Consider the following 18,122-nt stretch of genomic DNA (forward strand, 5'->3'; position numbering starts at 1 on the left):
AAACTTCTAAATATTCACAGTTTTTCTTTAGTTTCAAGATTGTTTTGCTCTCTGCTTTTTAATGGCCTCTGAATGTCAATTTTACAGGGATGTTCTTGCCATCGCATTCATCTATTCCATTTTCAATTGATTTGAAACGTGTTATTAAAGTGTTATATATTTTAGGTTTTATTGATTGGATTGCTTTCAAGAATAGCATTTACATACAATGTATTATATTCAACATATGGTTATATAGTATTACTGTCATATGTGAACTGGGCATATAAATTCTGCCGTGGAATTTGTGTTTCTTGACCTTATCATGTGATCCTTATGAAATTTGGCACACTTGAACCTTTATGTGATTTCAAAGAAAATACTGAAAGCAATTGATCGTGATGTTAGATCTATGTGGTAAAGATCAAAAACTAAGCTCGTGCCTTCTTCTCTTTTTATATGACCAGTCAATTTAAAGCAGTGAGAATATGCACAGTATATCCATTTCACAGAAACACAATACTATTCTCCCTTTTAAATGTAATGGTCAAGTCCAGTTAAAGGATGACAAAAGTCTGTTGCTGGTAGGATCTATAATCAGTTTGCAGGAGCTATGTAACCTTTCAGGACTTGAAAAGCATCCACTTTTAGGGTTTCTTCTACATAGCCATCATCAAGAAGTAGCTGTTGAGTACATGGCATTGTGCCAGACTTGTATGAAGAGGCAAAATTCTTCATCTTAAAGAGAAGACAATCTATAGAGAGAGCAATGATCTAACAGAAAAAACACAGATAAGAGTGATACAGGTAACTAAATAAATAATGAACAGAGATGAATTAAATTGATGTAGAAATACGATGGGTAAAAAAATGGCAAGAAAAACAAAAGACGGTAAGTAAAACAAGCTGTGAAAGTTGCACATTCAAACTTGTAAGGGGTTGGAAGAACTATTTTCCTTCTGGCATTGTAAAAAAAAAAAAAATACAATCCATTTTTAAAAATATTTTTCTGGGAGATAAGAGTAAGGACAAGGATTCCAAGTAGCAGGATAAGGTATACTGAGGAAATGTAAGTGCATTAACTATTATACTATATATTAGTATATTAACAGTAACAATAATATACCAAAACCAGAAAACATAGAAGCCTGACATATTTGACTGTATAAAACACATTCATCAAAGGGAACTACTAAAAGTCAAATAACAAAAAGGAAAAAAATTGCAACATATTTGACAGTGACAGAAAAGGGCTATCACTAGTACACAAAGACTTCCTATCGTCATTATGTTGACAGAGGAACAACTCAGAAAAGGAGGGTGAGAATGGTTGCACAACTCCAAGAATGTAATAATGTCTTAAATTGAGAAACTGCTGAACTGGTGTATGTTTTGCTGTGCATATTCCCAACAACAACAACAACAACAACAAATATAAAATTCAAAAGAAAAAAAAAAGACTTCATACAATCAATATAGATACCAACAGAAAAAGTAGTAAATGATATAAACCATTAATAAATGAAAAAAAGGGCATATAAACATTAAATAGAAAATCTTAGCAAAAATCAAAGAAATAAATCTTTTAAAATAATGTAGAATTTTTCACTCCTTAGATCGGCTAAGACTAAAAATACTGATAAAGCCTATGCTGGTGGTTTGTAAGGAAGATACACTGTCATGCAGGGCTGAATGGCCTTTCTGGGGGGCAATCTGATAATAACACAATAGATTCTATGTGTATGTATCATACCAAAAAAACCAAACCCACTGCCATTGAGTTGATTCTGACTCATAGTGACCCCTTTTGGGTTTCCAAGGCAGTATATCTTTCTGGAAGTAGATTGGCCAGTCTTCCTTCTGGGGAGTGGCCGGTGGGTATGTATCATAAGACCCAGTAAATTAACTTTTAGTAATTTATTCCAAAGAAACAGTCAGATAAGGGTATAAAGATATACACAAATTCATTAGAGAGTTGTTTATCATAGCAAACAAAAACAATAACAGAATTTTACCGATTAATGTTGAAATTGGTTCTTTTAAACAATGGTAATCCAAATAATTGTTCAAAAGAATCAAGAAGATCTAGATGTATTGACATAGTAAGACAGCCATTTTATATTGTTAATAGTGGGGTGGGGGGGGAAAGGCCAGGTTAAAGATCTTTTCATTTATTGGCCATTTAGGTTTGTCTTCTACAAAGTATTTTTTATTTACTCATTTTTCTACTGGGCTATTTTTCTCATTGATTTGTAGGAGCTCTTTTTATATTGCAGGCAATTAATGTTTTGCTTGCCATAAGGAGCAAATGTTTCTCCTCTCAGTATTTTAGTTTTCTTTCAACTATTCAATTGACCTTTGGACAACACAGGTTTGAACTGCTCAGGTCCACTTATATGCAGACTTTTTTTTTCAAGATATGCATCTTGGAGAAATTCAAGAAAATTAGTTCACCCCAGAGGAATTAACAGAAGATGACTTGATGGAGATGAGTGCTTCTGAACCAGTGACAGACAATAAGGAAGAAGACACAGAAGCAGCAGTGCCAGAAAACAAACTGACATCAGACAATCTGGGAGAAGGGTTTGCATTATTCAGGACTACTTCCGACTTCTTTTCCAACACGGACTTTTCTATGACATGGGCACTGAAACTAAAGCAAATGTGGAAGAAAGATTGGTATTGTATAGAAACATTTTTAGAGAACGAAAAACCAAAAAAGTCAGACAGAAATTACAAAGAATATGCCTGCTCCTCCTCCCACTTCCTCCACCTCTTCTCCCTCTACCACCTGACACAGCATGACAAGCCCTCCTCTTCCTCCTCAGTCTACTCAACCTGAGGGTGACAAGATGAAGACGTTTACCATGACTCACTTCCACTCAATGGACAGCAAATAATCATTGTGCCATACAGTTCATTAACTTAGCTTTTGTGCATGTCTGAGTATTTTCCTGTAAAACTCTAATAACCGTATGGCAAAAACTATGTTAATTGACTGTTCATGTTATCTGTAAGGCTTCGGGTCAAGAGTAGGCTATTAGAAGTTAAGTTTTTGGAGAGTCAAAAGTTAAACATGGATTTTCTACTGCATGGAATTTGGTGCCCCTTACACCTGGGTTGTTAAAGGGTTAACTGTATTATGATGTTTTTCACATGCATACATAGTTTATATATGTGGTAAAAAATCGACTTACTTTTATTTTATGAATTCATTCCTAGATAATTATGTATCTTCCTATAGTTTCATTTTTTACCTTTAGCTGTTTAATCCTTCTGGAGATCTCTGCTTTACCAAAAATAGGAAAAATATGTTCAGCCTCATTATTAACCAGGGAAATAAACATTAAAACAAGAATATTATTTTAAATTCATTGAATTAACATAATAAGATTGATATTACCTTGTGTGGGGTTAAGGGAAGAGAAATGGGCCCTCCATGCATTGTAGACAAAAGCTCTGTTTGATAATGCCTCCTATCACCTGTCCTAACTTCTGATTTAAGATTATAAATATAGCATTTTGTGTGGGGTTGGGGAGAGGGTTGGCAATGAGTGTCTATCGATATTGTGAATAGCCATTGGCCTGAAATCAGAAGGGTCATCCATTGGACTCTATCTTAACAAAATATTTAAACAAGAATACAAAGATAAATGTCCAAAAAAGGTGACTGCAGCATTGTTTAAAATTATAAAAATATGGAAAAATAAAAGTATCTATAAAGAAATCATCCAAAACACTATGACTATACTATAAACACTGTACAGAATACTATTCTGCTAACAAAAAGAATGGAATGAATGTACTGATATAGAAGAGCTTCAAAATTTATTGTTACAGGAACAGAATAAAAGACAGGGCTCTAGGTTTAGTAAATCTAATTTATGTAAAAAAATACAGATATATTTTTTAAAAAAGAAATACTAGAGTGATGTACATCAAACTGTTAATAGTTAGGAGGGGAGTAGTAGCCTTAGTGAAGGGAAGGTTTGTTTTAATCTTTATACTTTGATAATACTATGATTTCAGTAATGTGAATGGAATTATTTATTATTTTTGTAATTTCCAAAGAAGAAAAAAATAAGGTGACAAGGGAATACTATACTCTAATATGTATAAGAAAAATACACAAATGTTTAGATAATGTGTAAATGCAGAACACTATTAAATTTATTCCACAATAAAGAATGCTGCATTTAGAATTGTGAGTTTCTTCAAAGGACCAATTATTACATCTTTTCCTACTAGATAGAGCAGCAGACTTATGAAGATTTCTCAAATGTTAAGCTCCGTTTGATAATGCCTCCTATCACCTGTCCTAACTTCTGAAAAGAACTATTGGGAGAGGGGCTGTCATCATGATGATTCTGAGTATATGCTGAGATAGAGACCTGTAAGCTTTTCAAAGCTGAAGACAAAATAATAGGACTGTTTATCAAGCATTTGCAAATATTCAAATAAAGAGGAAAGGAAAAGCACTTTAAAGGATATGGGATGTCCTGTCCTTATCAAGGTATAAACCAGGGAAAAAAGCAAATTCTGATAAAGTGAATGAGACTTTTCCAGGAAGGTGAAATGGGTTTTATACAGGTGCCTCTCTCCTGGATAGAGGGCCAGGCCATCTGGCACGCAGTCTAGGAGTGAGCCTGGGGCAATTACATGGGGAAACCCACTGCCATCGAGTTGGACCCGACTCATAGCGACCCCTTGGGTTTCTGAGGCGCTATCACTACGGAAGTAGATTGCCCAACCTTCCTTCCCAGGAGTGGCTGGTCGGTTTGAACCTCCAGCTTTCTGGTTAGCAGTCAAATGCCTTAGGCACTATGCCACCAGAGCTCTTATTACATGGGGAGATGACTTAAAAGAATCTAAACAAACTGTCAATGGTAGGAAGAGAAAAGGAATCCGGAATTCAGGAAACTATAAAAGACAGGGAAATTTATCCAAGGAAGCCAAATTTTCAGTGACTATTTCTTAGCTAAATAGTAGAACTAGTTTAAAAAGTACAGCTGTATTTACAGGGCTGAGAGAGCAGAATAACTCAATTTACAAACATCCAGGGAAACACAGGTTGCATGACTGATGAACACTGAATGCTATGACAGAGCTGGTGTTTTCTCCCCCAGTTGTAGCTGCAATCTCTGCTTTGGACTTGCCGGCAGTCATTATGGTTAGGTGAAGAAGCAGGACTAGCAGAAAGGTATATGACAATTACAGAGAAATAGCTCAAGTTCACAAGTCATCTTTTAGAATTTTTTCTCTGAAGGCTGGGTGACCAGGGACATGACTTCTAGACTTCCTATACTGTCTTCAATTTAACTTTTCCTTAATTCTATCATCAGGTCTAGAAAATGGGATTCGTATTAAACATTCCTCAGGGTCAATATATGTGGGAAAGCACCAGATAAACTAGGATGAGAGGAGCTTGTGGCTACAATATTAATGGACCGACACATGGGGATGAGTTTCATGTTGGAAGTTCCTTCAGACTTCCTGAATATGCTTCTCCACACTTAATGAACACCTATTTCTTTGAGTACAAGAAGCTGTCAAAAGGAATGAACTCCTGTTGAAGTTGAGCTGACAGCTAACTCCTGTTGTTCCTAACAAATGTGAGGAAGTCATACTTTGTGAGGAACATCATAGGATGGGAAATGAATCAGAATAAATGACAAAGTGCTCATAATCATAAATCTTGCTCAAAGGAAGGCAGAACTCATTTCTAAGACACTGGTATTGACAAAATTACGGTATTTTTGTTGTTGTTTTGGTATCTTCTTCCAAAAGAAAATATTTCATCATGTCATTTCACAAGGAACATACAGAGACGCATAAAGCCTCAACATAGTTCCCAAACATATCAAGGAACCGGTTTTCATAAAACTTGATCAGGACTATATTCCTGTTTGTGTTTGTATATAACTTTGTTCTTCTTCTTCTTTTTTTTAATAAAAATGTTAATTTCTCTTACCTGCTTAAGAAGCCTTCCTCTGAATCTTACAAAAATAGTCTTTTATAGTGCTGCTTCCTATTTACTTTTTTTAACCCTTAGCAAACATTTATAGAGTTAAATGTATTTTTTGCTTACCATTTGAATAAAATATAACATTATTTAGTGCAGCTAACCCAAAATGAAATTTTGAAACGCAATTCAATTATTTTCTTTGCAATCTTCTACTTATCAAAAATTTATGTTTCCAAGCTCACACAGAACAGGTGACACAGATTTTGCAAGCTTCATTATTATTCTGCTTTGTTCCAGTGTGTGGCAGGGTATCTTTTATATATATACACATACATATATACATATATATACATATACACACATACATACACATATACACACATATATAGGGAGCTCTGGTAACATAGTGCCTAAGGCATCTGACTGCTAACCAGAAGTCTGGTGGTTCAAACTCACCAGCCACTTCTCAGAAGGTTGGACAATCTACTTCTGTAGTGATATTACCTTGGAAACCCAAGGAGGGGTTGCTATGAGTCTGGGCCAACTCGACGACACATAACAACATATTTATATATAGAGAGATATGTATATGTATATATACACACACACATATATATACATATTCATAAACTAAGTTGAGTTTTTACTAAAGTCCTAAAGAGATTTTTCTACAGATGTCAGTGATGGTAATTTCCTCATTTTAAAACTAAGGTAACACTGACTAATTAATAAGATCTAATTCATTTTACAGGAAGCAGTGATAGCTCAGTGGTAGAATTTTCACCTTCCATGCAGAAGACTCAGGTTCCATTCTTGACCAATGCACCTCATGTGTGGTCACCACCTACTCGTCAGCGAAGGCCTGCATGTTGCTATCATGTGGAAAGCTTCCAGACTAAGAGGGACCAGAAAGAAAAGCCTGGATGATGAAGAGGAGAACATAGAGAGGTACATGGGAGGTACAGACAACAAAAATGAACCCTTTTGCATATTCTGCATTGTCAGTGATGGCAAGCAGGTGGATAGATGGGTGGACATCCTAAATGATCAGGTATATCTAGGCAGTGGGGAGTGTGCCCCTGACATGTACAGGGTTAGCAGACAATGTTTCTACATGCATATTTATATGCACTGTAACAATTTCCAGGTATATAGTAGAGCTGACAAGGGGCAAGGTTGTGATAACTTCTTCTCCACAGCCAGCTACCCTGTGGGAGTGAGTAGTTGGACCTGTGGGCTTGGGACCACGGTCTCAGGGGACATCAAGCACAATTGACATAACATACTACACAAAAACATTGTTCTACATCCTATTTTGGTAAGTAGCAACTAAGATCTTAAAAGTTTGCAAGTAGCTATCTAGATACAACAATGGGTCTCTCCTTGCTCAGAGCAAAGAAGAATGAAGAAAACCAAAGACACGTGGAAATAATTAGTCCAAGGGACTGGTTTACTATGCAATCCTCAGGCTATATGACCATGAGACCAGAAGAACTAGATTAAGCCTAGCTACCACTGTCAACCACTTAGAGGGGGATTGGTACAAGAGATCCTGGATATGGTGGGAGAACAGTGTGGAACAAAACTCAAAATCGTAAAAAAAGACCAGGTTTGCTGGTCTGATAGAGCCTGGTGAGAGCCCTGAGACTATGGTCCCTAGCTACCCTTCAGGTCTGGAATTGAACTCACTACCTTTGGCCTCCAGCCAAACAAAAGGTGGGCATATGAGGTGAACACGTACATCAGGCAGATACACTCCTTGGAAAGATCAATCATGGGAGAACAGAAGGGCAGTGTTGCACAGGGAGACACTGGGAGGGGTGGGAGTGCATGGGAGGGAAGGACACAGGGAAGAGGTAACTATGGGGAGCAAGCGGGAGGAAAGCTGTTACACTGTGGAGAACTGCAGTCAATGTCATGAGACAAAATGTATATGAACTGTTGTATGGAAAATGAATTTGCTCTGTAAACTTTCACCCAATTCACAATAAAAATTACAAGAAAAAAAAAATAAAGCCTGGAGATCTACTTCTGAATATCAGTCAGTGAAAACCCTATGGATCACAACCATTGGTCTGCAAGTAATCCTGGGAACGTTGCAGGACTGGTCATCATTTCCTTCCATTGTGCATGGAGTTGCCATGAGTTGAAGGTCAACTTGGCAACTAACAACAACAATTAATTTTACATTGGGTTCTTCTAAGTGCTACCCATCACAGAGCCAAACATTTTTGATACATTTTGCAATATGAATAAAGAACTCTGAATTTAAAATGCATAATGCCCGAAGATGAGTCCCTGGGTGGCCCAAACAGTTAAGCACTCAGCTACTAACCAAAAGGTTGGTGGATTGAGCCCACTCTAAGGTGCCTTAGAACCTAACAGCCATTGAAGACTCTAAGGAGTGTAGTTCCATTCTAAAAACACATGGGATTACCACGAGTCAGAATTGATTCCATAGTAACTTTTTTTTTTTGGTACTGTCACAAGAATCTGTTTATTTCAAAGATACATATGTATTATAAAAAGGACTAGAGTAAGACTATAAGTCTGTGCTGTTCTGTTCTCTTTTCCATTTAGTTGTTTTCAGGTTAAATTCTAATGTGGGATTCAGCTATTTTACCTATGATTCAAATTCTGTGCAAATAAATGCAGGGCACAGTCCAGAAATAAACTTGTAGTCATATACACAAGGGAGATCAGTTTAACCCAACTCTAAACCGCTTGTCCGCCATCAGTGAGGTCTGGGGTCTCTAACACTGAAAGCCAAGCCAGTACCTGTAAACTATTCCCGCCCCCCTCTTTTCATTCCTTTTAAGTAAATGTTATTTAAAATGGGTATCACAAAGGCCAGGGCACTAATTGTTTCCTCATGTCTAGAGAGGAGGGTCTGTTAAACTCTCCCTTCAGCTACTAATAACTACCAAAGTCCTAATTAACAGTTGACTAATGCTTCCTATTTTCAAGGTATTTCATAAGTGCCATCTCATTTGGAGCTCAGATTAAACCACTAAAGGACAAAGAGCAAAACTATTATACCCATTTTAGAGATAAGGAAACTAAAGAACCAGGAAACTTAGCTATTTTCAGAGAGGTCTGGTGTTGCAGCCAAGACTGAAATCGAGTTTTCTGTTCCAATATATTTCTCCACACAACACTAATGTCCCCCACTGGCTGAGTTCATTTTTATTTAACTTTCTCACCACAATCTTCCCTGTGTGATACACTTAACAAAACAAAACAAAACAAAACAAAAAAACCCCAAAACCTACTGCCATTAAGTTGATTCCAACTCATAGTGACCCTTGTAGGGTTTGCAAGTCTGTAAATCTTTATGGAACTAGATTGCCTTGTCTTCCTCCTGTAGAACAGCTGGTAGATTTGAACTACCATCTTTCTGGTTAGTAGCTGAATGCCTTACCCACTATGCTACAAAAGTTCCATGAGTGATACACTAGAGTGCATCTTAGTTAAGAGACCTACTTATTTGCTGATCTCTGTCAAAGCAATAATTTCATTTCCTATTATTGGCCAATAAGAAATATTCCCAGCAGTTAAATTTTCAGATAAATGTTCAAGTTGTGATCATTATGGCATTAAAGTCACAGGTTAATTCTAAGCCTTTCCAGGGATATTAGCACAACCTTTAATTCTAAAGAGACATGTAATTCAACTCTTTTCTCAGAGTCACAATAGCTAAATGAAATCAAGATATGATTTATGAGGTGTAAGAAGCCAGTTTATGATTTTCCAACAGTTGGTTTACTCAAATGTCTTTGGCACATTTTCTGCAGTCCTATTCATGAAAGAAGGCAATTACTGTAAGTGAAAAAAATTTTCTCACTGCACAATAGCTATAACTGCACTGAAATGATGTGGTATTTTTTCACCAACTCCATCCATTATTTTAAAACTGACTTAACAATATTTAAAATAATGATAAAAGCAACATGAGCAGTATTATTAATATTCATTGAGCCTGGGCCACACACTGCTAAGAACTTCTCATACATTGTTCTATCTATCCTCACAGCAATGCTAGGAGGTCACTACTAGCTTTAAGCCTAAATTATAGGTATAAAAGGTTAGTAACTTGCTCAAGGTCACAGCTGTAAGCAGCAGAGTTAGAATTAGAACTTGAGACTGACTGACTCTACATCTCTATATATTCCATATTTGCCTCTTAATCAGATTTTAAGTCATATGTTCACATATATAAAACTTCAAAATGCAGAAGATATTCCATACTAGAGATACCAGATCTTCAAAATTTCTGTCCTATACAGAAATGTGTTTTTCTTTTTCCAGTATAAGTTCTAATCTGCTTTAATGTCTACATTTTAGTATAGCTTATGCTTGAAAAATTAAAACAAGCTAAAGAGGTTGTAAGAAGGCAGAAACAATTGCTTTCAAGTAAGCTTATTTGTTAGTTCCTAGGACACATTAGTGAGCAGTAAAATATTGGACTAACTGACTGTGTATTGAAGTAGTGTGGGGGTTAGTAAAATTCCCTCAGAACGGTTCATCTCCTTCACAATTGACCAGATGGCACAGACATTTCTTCAAAAACAAATAAAAAGCCCAAATAAACAAGAAGAAAAATGACTTTCTGAGGCTGTCTTTAGCTGCATAGTCAAGATATGAGGCAATTTCAAATCTGGACTCTATTACCTTAAACAAAACAAGTATCAATTTTAAAATATTTATAAACACAACTAATACAATTATGTTAAAAACAACTACATACATCTTTATTTAAATAAGAATTGCCAATAATATTGTCGCTACATATAAAGGTGTTGGCAGAAGACTTCACTTCTACTAGAGCTGCATGGAAATGCCTGTTGTCAAGGGCCAAGGTTGTAGTCACTTCTTGGTCACAGCGAGCTACCCAGAGGGACCAAGCAGTTGAACCTGTGGGCTCGGGACCGTAGTCACAGGGGACATCAAGCCCCAATTGGCATAATACACTACACAAAACTTTGTTCCACCTCCTACTTTGGTGAGTAGTGACTGGGATCTTAAAAGCTTGCAAGCAGCCATCTAGATGCAACGGTGGGTCTCTCCTTGTCCAGAGCAAAGAAGAATGAAGGAAACCAAAGATTCATGGAAAGAATTAGTCCTAGTGACTGGTACACCACAGCCTATACAACAATGAGACTGGAAGACTAGACGGTGCCTGGCTACCACTGTCAACCACTTGGAGGGGGATCTATGTAGGACATCCTGGATAGAGAGGAAGAACAATGTGGAACAAAACTCCAAATCATTCAGAAAAAGAAAGGGAGGACCAGGTTTTCTGGTCTGATAGAGCCTGGTGGAACCACTGAGACTATGGCCCCTAGCTGCCCTTCAGGTCTGGAACTGAATCCACATCTGTGGCTTCCAGCCAGGCAAAACACAGGCAAAGGAGTTGAACATTTACCTGAGGTAAATACACTCCTTGGAGAGAACAATCATGGGGAAAAGAAGGGCTGTTTATGCACAGGGAGACAGCTCAGGAGACAGGGGTGCATGGTGGGATGGACACAGGGAAGAGGCGACTGTCAGGAGGAATTGGGAGGGGAGCTGCTGCATTGTGGTGAATTGTGGCCAATGTCATGAGACAAAGTGTATGTGAACTACTGTATGGAAAGGGAGTTTCTCTGTAAAATTTCACCCAAATCATAAACAAACAAATGAATAAATAAATAAGCCTGTTGTCATATTATTTTAATATTTTAAAAAGAAACCTGTTAACTCACTGTTTTGGTTCTCTTGTACCACTCTTACAGTTTAGGAGGCTAGAAGTGCAAGTTCATAGTGCCAGCTCTAGGGGCTGGGTAAAGACTCCTCAGCCCCGGGCTTCAGTGTGTCCTGGCCCACTGAAGGTGGAGGCTTCTCTTAACTCAGGCAGCTGCTGGTTGGTGAGGCTGACAAACCCAAGGTCAGTAAGTAAAATGGCACAGTCCCAAGATTATCAAACAACGTGGGAGGCTACTAGTTCAAGTCCAGAAAAATCCCAAGATTGGCAGGGCCAGGATGGCAGGCTGCTGAAATAAGATTCAGCTAAATGTAGGTTCCAAGCATGCCAATAAAGCTGCAGAGACCTTTCTTAAAGCTGTCTTCTTTTTTTGTGTTTTTTTTTTTTTTTTTATTTTGATTTGGGTGAAGATTTACAGAGCAAATTCACTTTCCATACAGGAGTTCACATATACTTTGTCTCATGTTGTTGACCACAGTTTACCACAATGCAACATAAAGCTGTCTTCTTATATACTGGAAGCAGACTATAGCCTCAAGGCAGCCACTCAGCTGCTCCAATAGATTCTACTATGGAGCTGACTTCCAGTCTTATCATTGGGAATAACTACATCCAGCTGTCCAGCCACTCAAATACCAGGCCCAGCCAAATGGACACACAACATAACTACCACACTCACTGATGCATTAGCTAGTTGGAGTAGATGGAAAATCATTTCAAGTAGATTAGTAATAGTAATAGACATAAAAGAAATTCAAGCTGAAAATTTAGTATTTAAATAATGTGCTTGTTTTTAAATTATGGGGTGTACAGTTACAGATATAACTGGCATAGTTTAGGATCACAAAATTATGCAGAATAATACTTTTAAAATTATAAGGAATTCACATCATTTTATTTCACTCTAGATTTCTGAAATAGATGTAGGTATAGATACACTTTCCTTTAATCATCTCTTCTGGGACACACACATATACACACTTATGTGCATCTGCCATATGCATGTGTATACATACACTACACTACACACACACACACACACATATGCCCATTTACAATTACACACACACAGATATATAAAGTCATATGTGCTGTGAGGGACAAGGTGACAAAAGCAGTTGAGTTTCACAGTGTGTCAGTTAAGGTTATGTGTCAAGTTGGTTGGGGCTGATTTTGAGTGCTGAGCAGCTGAATGTAGTTATTTCCCATGATGAGACTGGTAATCAACTCCATAGAATCTACTGGAGCAGCTAAGTAGCTGCCTTAGGCATGTGGTCTGCTTCCACTATACAAGAAGCAGCATTGAGAAAGGTCTCTGCAGCATTTTGTCATGCTGGGACTCTGCATGTAGCTGAGTCTTCATTCAGCAGCCTGCTGTGTTCCTGCTGATCTTGAGATTGTCTCTGGACTTGAACTAGTGGCCTACCATGCTGTTTTGGAATCTTGGAACTATGCCATTATACTTGTTGACCTTGGGTTTGTCAGCCTTAGCAGCTAGCAGCTGTCTGAGTTAAGAGAAGCCTCCAGCTGCAGTGGGCCGGGAGCAAGAAGCAGAGATGAAGCCCAAGGTCTATGTGCTTTCACTTAGCCTCTAGAGGTGGCACTCTGAACTTGGACTTCTAGCCTCTGAAACTGTAAGAGAATAAATTCTGTATTTGTTCAAAACATCCACTTGTGGAATTTCTGTTAGAGCGACACCAGAGAACCAAACCACATAGAACTTCCTGTTCTAATTTGACCTTATATGAAGAGAAAGCCCTAAGGAACATATAAAAAAAGAATACCATTGCCACCCTCTGAATACATGGGCATGGTGCTTACTTAGTGGTGACATGGCAGAATCAAGTTAATGCTACTGACTCTCAGGGAGCAGTAATTATTCATCACAGCATATTTAACTGATATGTGCTCATACACGTATAGACAGAAAGCATCACTTCTGGAGGAATCAGTATATTAAGTTGCTGAGCAAACAAGGTCCCATCTAACAGACTTGACTATATATATATTTAAATTACAGGATTTCTGGGGCCAGCCAAGTTGGAATAAGCTCACTGAAGCCTAACTCCCATGCTAATTTCAATTAGCAACACTGGAAAAATAAATAAAATCCAAAAAGCAACTACCGAGGACTATGAAATGTAAGTAAGAAAATTGTGGACCAGGGAGGGTAGTCAAGCTTGCAGATGTATCTCGCACAGTGGTGAGCTTCTAGTTTTGTCTGTCTATCTGTTTGGGAGGGCTTGTTTCTCTTTTCTCCTGTAGCTTTGACCTGAGCGTGAACTCCCATCAGAGTGCTCAGTTATGGCCAGGGCATCACTAAGCTCCAAGAGAAATCTGACTGGACAATGAGACCCCTGTGGTTTTAAGAGTGTAGCAGACATTCTCATTTTTGGTTTTTTTCTTTTTCTTTTCTGGCTTTGCCCTGAGTGCACCCGTGTGTGTGTGTGTGTGTGTGTGTGTGTGTGTGTGTATAGGCACATGTGTGCTACAGCAGCAGCGACATAGGATTTTAAGACTTTCAGCAGTGACCTAACTACATTTCATGAGCTAAAGGCAAATACTTGAAATGAATGGAACTACAGAGGTTCTCAGCAGAGAAACTACAAAAAAGAACAAAATGGAAACTTTAGAAATGAAAAATCCAATAGAAACTATCCAATCTGAACAACAGAGAGAAAGATCTAAAAATAGTAAACAGAGCTTATGGATCTGTGTGACAAGATCAAAAACATTTAATGTTGGAGACATATACATAGAGGAGAAAGAGCATGGTAAAGGAAAAAGATGAAAAAAAGAATTTCCCTAAATTTAGTGAAAACAAATAACCAAATATAAATGTACACAGTCAAGAATCTTGGAGAACCTCAAATACTATACATTGAAAGAAACCGTATCCAGACACATCAATAACAATAGACATAATCAATCTACAGAAAACCAAAGATGAAGAAAAAAAGTCTTAAAAGCAGCTAGGGAAGATACAGGGAAACAGTAACTGGAATGACCATGGATTCTCCCTAAAACTATGTAAGACAGAAGACATTGGAACAACATCTTGAAAGTGCTGAAAGAAATGTCAACTCAGAATTCTATATCCAGCAAAAATATCCTAAAGGAGGTAAAAATAAAAGAAAAAGACAGCTTTAGATGAAGGAAAACACAGAATTCGTTACCAGCACATCTGCTTTGAAAGAAACTATAAAGGAAACTCTTAGGCTGACGGGTAATGAAACCACTGGGAAACTTGGAACTTCGGGACTGAAGGAAGAGCACTGAACATGATAAATGCCTGGGTAAATACAAAAAACTAGTTTTTCCCACTTCAGTTTTTTTTAAATACATAGCTTATTAAACACAAACATTAAGATCTTATGTAGTAGGGCTTTCAGTGTATTGTTGGGTGCTGAGCAGATTGCGAGTCAGTACAACCATGTGGCCGAGCAGAGCTGCCCCACGGAGTTTTCTTGGCTGTAATCCTTATAGAAACAGACTGCCAGTGGAGCCAATGGTGGGTTTGAACCACTGACCTTTCAGTTAGAAGCTGAGCACTTAACCACTACCCCTGTTTCAATAATATATATGTAATATATATATGACAATTATTAATGGGGGAAAGTCTAGATTACTATATGGTTATAAGCCTTCTATACTTTCCTTAACGTGATAACATATTACCTGCAAGTAGGCGGTGAAGGTATAGGCAGAGATATTGTAAACCACAGAGCAACCAGTAAAAAAGAATTACAAAATAATATAGCCAAAAAACCAATAGATGAAATACAATACTGAAAACCATTCTTAATTACACCTAGAGCAGACACTAATACCAAATAAAAAATTTAAAAGATAGTCCTGTGTCACTCCTCTGTATCTAAGTGCTTTCCTTAAACTATGCATATATTTGATACTAACTTATTTTAAACTGCTTCTCTGGATATAAAAACGACAACTTTCTGGTTCATTGAAGTATCTTACAGCCTTACATGTCGTTAATCCTTATACTATCCTAAACTTTCATCATTAATCCTAAGTATGATTACTAAATGAAGAGCAGTGTCTGGTAACAGAAGCCGGTCACGTATGCTGGCTCCTCAGCATCTTGTATGAGTCTGATAAACAGCTAATGTGCAAACTAAAGGGACACCTATTACCAAAAACTGTTTGAATGTGGAAATGAAAGCACAACAGGGATAAAAGGTTCACTGAAAATAATAAACCAAGCTGATTACACAAAACAGGAAAATACAAGTGGTTTTTAAAACTAAGTTGACTAATTTAAAGTATTCACCCTTGAAATAGTATACCCTATTCCAACAATGCTCAGAGGATTTTTGTATTTGCTTCCAGATTCTTCACAACAATCTCCTGAATATGTCAAATAAAGCCAAATCTTCAGAATGTGATGGCAAAAATATTTCACTCTCTCTAGAATCACCCAGAGCCATACTTTAATAATACATCAGGTCAATAATCAAGGGGCTCTTACTATTTTTAGGGCACTAATAAGTGGTGGCACAATGGTTAAAGCATTTGGGTGCTAACCAAAAGGTTGGTGGTTTGAACCCACCAGCCACTCTGTGGGAGAAAGATGAGGCAGTCTACTTCCGTAAAGATTTACAGCCTTAGAAATCATATGGGGCAGTTCTACTCTGTCCTACAGGGTCACTATGAGTTGGAATTGATTTGATGGCAGTGTGTTTGCTTTTTTGGTTTTAATGAATCACAGAACCAAAACCTCTGAGATAGCCAGGGCTTTAGAGGTCTCATTAGGCCCTTCATTAATTAATGAGCTAAGTAAAAGGCATGTTCATTTTATATTTATATTAGAATTACGATTTTATTTTATTTTGAGAACTATCCTTTATAATGGTAAGTCTTTTCAAAGAGTGAAACAAAACCCTTTGCTTACTTTGTGTTCTCTATGAGTTCCATGTAAAGAAACAGGGACATTTGTAATAGTGATTTATGACTTGCATAGTACACAGTAAATGTTTGCAAGCCCAGTTGTGCTAAAAATGTTTTTACAATCAAAAAAAGAAAGCTCTGTATCTCCAATAATAACCTCAGGCACGTGTGAAATGCTGAAATAGAGCAATCACTGGGACGGACGTGTAATTTAAAAGTGCTACTGGCTGGTTACCACTTGAGTAACCTTAGAGAAAAGGATTAATTTTAATTAACTAATTAACTTAATTAATTTTAATTTCTGAGGTGCAGATATTCCTACTACAACTTATTTTAAGCTACCAAAGGCTTAATAACTGTCTTGCAAAGTTCCTGAAAATTTAACAGCCAGTTCTTGGACGTCAGTATGAGCCTGCCCCAGCTTACCACTGGAGGGCCAGCAGACAGTCCAGGGAGTAAGAGCAGGTTGTTCTTCCTTAGCGACAGGCTAGTTATTCCTTTCTAAATCAGAGGACTTGCACTAAACCTCAGCAAGGGTCTAGGGCTCCTTTGATCCCCCTTCCTTGGGTTGAATGCTAATCCTTACACCTGCCATCTACTCTCTGGAGTCCTGATATGTAAAGTGGTGTTCCTTAATGAGAAGAATGAAATATCCTGACTTCCAGATTAGACCAATTCTCTGAATGCCTCCCTGCTGGCTTCCATTTACTACAGGTGGGACCACCTGATGCCAATAAAACGTCTGAATTATAACTGGACTTCCGAGGGCCCTCTTTGAATTCTGACTCTTAGATGACCCAGCCACTCTCTCCAGCCTTTCTGGCCAACTATCCAATTATAAATTAACTCGGTGTAAAGGAGTTTCTTTATATACACCTTGTTTGCCCTTTCTTTCTATTAGTCCTTGTTACTTATGGAATTTTATCCTGAATCCGAACTCCTGCTCACTTTCTAGTCTCAACAGAAAACAAACTTCAGAAGTTCTTTATAATTGTTATAATATAGGATTCTGGTTACAAGGAAAATATGGATGGGCAGCAAGAGCCAGGTGGCTAAGACCACTAATAAATGTGTTCACTGCAGATGTATAAAACTCGTTAAATCACCTTACTTTATTAATAAACCTTATCAATTACAGCTAATACATCTGTTACAGCAGATGATTAGAACCAAAAAAATAGCAAAACATCTTCTAAGATTGTTTGTTTTAAATCTGAACAGCTGCATTAACATGGAAAGCGAAACTACAAAACAAAACAAACTACACTCTCCAAACACTAGAAATTGTTAAGCACCTATATAGTTAAGAAAGATTCCGTTTCAGGGGTTTCTGGAAAAAAAAAAAAAGAAGAAAGAAAGAAAGAAAGAATATTTTGAGGTACGTTAAGAACATTTCAAATATTTATTTATTTAAGCATGCATCAGCTGTGGAACATGAACTTCACATATTCTGTAGAGGAAAGGTGACTTGTCTGGGTTGCCAACTGTTTTCTGTTTACTCAATCTTCAAATTCTGGGAAAAAAAAA

The 18,122-nt window shown here is 37.4% G+C and overlaps 1 protein-coding gene across 1 annotated transcript in view; it reads right to left on the reverse strand.

The window, feature by feature from the left end:
• The window catches only part of VPS13B (vacuolar protein sorting 13 homolog B), a 1,115,876-nt gene that overhangs the window by 308,829 nt on the left and 788,925 nt on the right, over positions 1–18,122 (reverse strand). The window lies entirely within an intron of this gene.

Source organism: Orycteropus afer, unplaced genomic scaffold, assembly GCF_000298275.1.
Source record: "Orycteropus afer afer isolate SDZICR_OR568_19922 unplaced genomic scaffold, OryAfe1.0 scaffold00021, whole genome shotgun sequence".
NCBI classification, from domain to species: domain Eukaryota; kingdom Metazoa; phylum Chordata; class Mammalia; order Tubulidentata; family Orycteropodidae; genus Orycteropus; species Orycteropus afer.